The 5,351-nt window shown below is 37.5% G+C and overlaps 1 pseudogene across 1 annotated transcript; it reads left to right on the top strand.

Moving 5' to 3' along the window:
- Positions 1 to 255: 255 nt before the first annotated feature.
- Positions 256 to 2,699, top strand: LOC148863047 (homeobox-leucine zipper protein HAT5-like; annotated as a pseudogene). Its single transcript, XR_016109285.1, has 3 exons — positions 256 to 779; positions 1,553 to 1,950; positions 2,020 to 2,699. The product of XR_016109285.1 is annotated as a homeobox-leucine zipper protein HAT5-like (transcript).
- Positions 2,700 to 5,351: the final 2,652 nt, after the last annotated feature.

The following is a 5,351-nucleotide window of genomic DNA, read 5'->3' as shown; positions in this document are numbered from 1 at the left end:
TTCTAATTTTGATTCCAATTTTTATATGAACCAAACACACTATAAAAGATTCCAATTCAAACCATTAAGAGATTTTGATCACTATACCGATTCCAATTCAAACCGAGATCAAACGAGCCCTAAATTTTGGGCTGTAGTCGGTAATCACCTCGTCTCCTCTGCACCGGATGCATTTTATTTCGTTTCTTTTATTCTCTACTGAACGGACCAGATATTTCACTTGTTGGGGGTCATTTCAGTAAATTCATATCCATCATGCCCACTTAGACGGTTAGACACTTAGACCTCCTCCGGCTAAAGCCTAAAAGTTTATTATAAGCACACCCGATGGAGAATATGGAATGGAAGTCCCCCAAGCCGGAGAAAAAACTCTCTCTCTCTCTGCCAAAACGCTTCCCGTCAGAACTTACCGGAAGGTTTTCGAGTCCCCTCTGAGCAGCGCTGATAAATTTTCTAACGTTCTGTTTTTCTTCTGAGTGATGGGTGTGAGTTGCCGCTGCTCTCATACTTTTCATATCACCGTGATCATCATCACGAGCTTCTTCCGTCACAAGATTTAGATCAACTGGGAACTCATGGCCACCAGATCCTCGTAAGAAGGCATGTCCGTTTGAATTGTCCAGGAATTCGAGAACAAGCAAGGCCGGAAACGATGGAGGCGGGTAGGAGGGTCTATAACTATAACGGTTCCAATATGACCGTTATACTTCGAAACGAAGGGATTCCTCGCGATTCAGAGGCTTTGCTCATTTCCAGCTCTTCTCCTACTACTTTCCATGGTAATAATCTTATCTCCATTTCCTAGCTCTGTCTTTCTTCTGTTTCAATTTTCTAGTGTCGTTTGTTCCGGGTTTTCTTGGCTGTTGATCTTCTCCTTATTGCTCTGAGGTTTAGCAGTTTTCATCATATTGTTTGAGCTGATCATTTCTCTCAATAGACTGTACAGGGAGGACCTATTTTCCTCTCTTTTCCTTTTTTAGTGGGAATTTATTAATTTTACTGTCGTTGATGATGTTTTATGTTTCTTTGGAGATACTCATGTTTTTCCCTTCTATATGTCTGTTTCTTTTTATGTTTTGTATTTTGATTGATGCATTTCCTTATCAAATAACTTGGTTGGTTCTGCCTTGGGCTCCTTTTTGCGCTGCTCCATTAATGGATGGTTTTAAATGTTTTATTACAACGTGGGTGATGGGTCGCATAACAATTCATAATCTAGTCTCAAGGTTAAGGTTATTGTTTACTCGATCAACCTGTTAGACTTCATTTACTTTCTACTGATTTTTCTGGGCAGCTGTTTAATCTAGTTTAATAAACTAGGTATACAATTGAGAAAAAGTTGAGCTAAAAGAGATATAAAATAAAAAGAAGAAAACCAATTTTATTAATGCATTTAAAACAAGTACCATGAATGGTTAAACTCACCGATTCTTGTGGGATATTGCTGCTTGTTTGAGTGGAACTTCTGCAATTTAATTTAGAACTTTAATGGTTGGTTGATATCCTTTTTGTTTTTAGTATCATCATTATTTTGAATATCTGGCCGGCCCAGGTTCGAGGAGTTCCATGGTTAGCTTTGGAGTAGACAGAGGAAATACACCAAAAAGGTCTTTCTTCTTCCAACCACCTGAGCAAGAAGAAAATGGCGATGAGGACTTGGATGATTGCTTTCATCAACCTGAGAAGAAGAGGCGACTTACAGCTGAGCAAGTCCAATTCCTCGAGAGGAATTTTGAGGTGGAGAATAAGCTTGAACCAGAAAGAAAAGTTCAACTCGCGAAAGAGCTTGGCTAGCAGCCTCGGCAGGTGGCAATATGGTTTCAGAACCGCCGGGCCAGGTGGAAGACAAAGCAACTGGAGAAGGATTACGAAGGTCTTAAAGCTAGCTACAACAGCCTCAAGGTTAACTATGATAACCTTGTAAAAGAGAAGGAAAAACTGAAAACTGAGGTAGGCAATTCTCTTTACACAAGGAATAAGCTTTGGAAAGTCCCTAACAGTTGAAGATCTCTTCAACAGGTTCTTCTCCTCAGACAGGTTCCTCCTGAAAGAGAAAGAGAGGGGAAGCTCAGAAACATCTGATCCGAAAAACCCTCCCAATCCCCAGCCACAGAAAGCCATTCCGAATACGACTTCTGAAGAGAGGGAATCTGTGGTGCCAATTGTGGTTTGTAAACAGGAAGATATTAGCTCAGCCAACAGCGATGTCTTTGATTCTGAAAGCCCAAATTATGCCAATGCAGGCAACTACTCTTCCCTCCTGGAGATTCGTCCCATGTATTCGAACCCGATCACTCGGATCTCTCGCAGGATGAAGAAGATGATATAAGTAAGAGCTTGTTTCCGGCTATGTATAACTTGTCAAAGCTCGAAGGTGCTGTTTACTCCGGTCCGGCTGGACATTCTTGTAACTACGGACTCCTGGGCGAGGATCAGGCCCTTTGGTTTTGGTCCGAGTTTTAATGGGTGTATGTATATGTATTTGTCTCTCTCTTTTGGTTTAAAATATAAGCAATAAAACAATTAATGGCATCCCAACCAGATGTGGTGGCTGGGGGTGGCCGGTGGGTTTTGTTCACTGTTGCAGATGGTTGCTTTTGTCTCTTTCTGTAATTTCTTTTTCCTCTGTCCGGGCTACACTTTATGAGCTCATCAGGAAGCTTTTTATTTGATGAATGTAAATTTCTGTTTGTTCCATAGCTTCCATAGAAACTAGTGGATTTGATTTTGTCTGTTAATTAGATAATCTCAACAAGGAAGAGTTATCTACCAGATTAATTCTTAAAAATAACCAACCTTGAGGTTGAGTTTGGTACGTAAGTCATACACCATTGTGTGTATTTGTACTATTTGCACTCCTTCCAAACTGAGCCCTAAGTAGGATCTTGAGACACCTTAAGCCCCTATTACATGTGAACACACCCACTGGTTTAAACCAAACACCAGTTGATGTAATATTTTGTTTTTTTTCTTTCAAATACTGACCTGTTCACTTCTTATTGAGGGGTCTCTGGATTTTTCTACAACCACAGTCATGGGAAATGTGATATCTTTCAAATCAAAACACCTTGAACTAAGCATAAAATCGACAGTGCCAACAGTACCAAACAACACCTAGATAAATGGATAAAAACAAAGAAAAAAATTAACCATTGAACTCAAAATGCCTATATGTCACTGATGTGGTGGCGTTTATACTTGAAACACCAACAGTACCTAAGTGCTGTTTGCTTCTAAAATGTGAAAATGGTATAGGAACTTTTTGTGATACCCCATCTTCTCAGTACGCCTGACTAGATTTCTCTTGGAAACAAGTGGGCACTCAACTATATGGATCACAGAATACAAATTAATTAACTGAAAATTCAAAGTCAACTGGATTAAGACATTAATGGCAGCTTTCTTCTTCGACAACGACAATGGCGTAGACTTTACGGTGCACTGTCTGTGTCAAAGTTTCCTAAGCACATTTACGTTTGCGCCACTCTGAGCAATTAAGGGGTGATTGGGTGGAGCGCGAGAAATTAATTATTAAGAGGAGAATCCATCTGTTGAATGTTGATGCTTTACAAAAGCAAGAAATCAACTTTGCAAATATAGAAATTAATATCGCCCATCTCTACTTTTATTTCGAGTTGTGTTTGATGATGAAACAGGGATCTAAACTTAGGGATGCAAACAGATCGCATGGGATTGGAAAAAATAAAAAAAATTGTACTGATAAAGGCTGATACGCCTGACGTATTGGCCTGTATTGATATTTAGAACCTTGTGTATGTATTATATTTATATAAATAAATAATATATATATCCAATCAGATATTCTCGAATTAGATAGGGAGTGATCTAAATCTAATCTAATTTCTAATTGAATCTTATTATCAGATCCAATCCTATCTGAAAATCCAAACTGAAAGATTCAAATTCGGCAAATTAAGATTGGATCTTGTAACCTGCTTTTATTTTTATGTCATTTACCAACTTAAAGTTGTTTTTTTTTTCCCTTTTTGATGATGAAATTGAATGTCTGTATCTGTAGGGATTTGGGAGCCATCAGCTATCTCCTTGCTTTTCTGTTTTGGCATTTAGTTAGGTCCCTTCGTATAATATTTTAACTATTGAGCTATAGCTGTGGAAAACAAGAATAGCTAAAAACTTTAGTTACTTGGTAAGAAAATTGCTTTTGGAAAGATGGCAAAAACCATTTTTAAGCCAAATAAGATGTAGGGGTGCAACTTGTTTGGGTTCGGGTTGAGATTTTCTTAAAATTGATCATGGCCTATGGCCCAATGTATTATAAAATTTTCAAATCGGATGTCTGATTTGCGTGCTTAATCACATTTGTGTTTTAAAAGTGCAATCATGTAATAGAAAGAATGAGAAATATACAAATCCCAAATTCTTAGGCTCAGTTCGGAAAGAGTAAAAATATAAATGTACCCAGTGCAAATATATACAAAATAATACAAAATATAAGGTTTTACATTGTATATTTATATTTGTAATCTTTCTAAACTAGTGTTTGTAGTGAGTTAGGCCTCAAGGTTTCTAATTGATTTAGAGTATTGGAAATTGGGAAAATAAAAGTATTTTGACACATAATATGATTCACAATTATTTATTATGGTAATTTTAAACATAGATGCCACTGGCCCACTTGGCATTACACCAAAACACTCAAACTGGAAATACCCATAAAAGAGAAAACTTAAAAAAGGCAAGGTTTTTAAAATCGGATCGGATAGGCAACTGTTCTGGGGTTCGGTACCCATGTCAAATGGTCCAACTGTCCGGTCTGAACAGACAACCTGCTTTGACAGAAAAATTAAAAAACAAAGAAAATAGCAAAAAACCATTATCCGGGTCAATGATTCAATTACTCAGATCAGTGGTTCACTGACCAAATCAACGGTTTTTAGCCAAAAAATGGTTTAGAATAAAATAGAACATGGTCAGATGATCGATTCTTAGTATTTCTGGTCCGACCATCCGGTTTGATCCAACCTTAAAAACCATAAAAAAAGTATTATTATCATGTAGAAATCACTGTCTTTCATAGAACAAGCGAGAAACCACAACTTATAACTTTGTAGAATCCAGTGTCATAATGGAGAATGCATACCAATATGATGTCACACTTTTCTCATATCATAAAGTTTCATATGCTACATCTCCTTTAAAATGTATACTAGCACTTCCCTGAAATTTAACTCTGATGCAATCAGCATCACCCAAGAGTTGAGGTAAATAAGAAAATATTGATTTGCTATCTGGTCGGAGGACATTCATCCAACCACATGTTATTTATACAAATTTCAAGGGTTAAGGTTTTAGGATTAAAGGGGTTAAGA

Source organism: Nelumbo lutea, chromosome 3 (genome assembly GCF_056320005.1).
Source record: "Nelumbo lutea isolate HS-2025 chromosome 3, American lotus-T2T, whole genome shotgun sequence".
NCBI lineage: Eukaryota > Viridiplantae > Streptophyta > Magnoliopsida > Proteales > Nelumbonaceae > Nelumbo > Nelumbo lutea.
The sequence above is the reverse complement of the archived record's forward strand: the minus strand, read 5'-3'. Positions and strand labels throughout refer to the sequence as shown.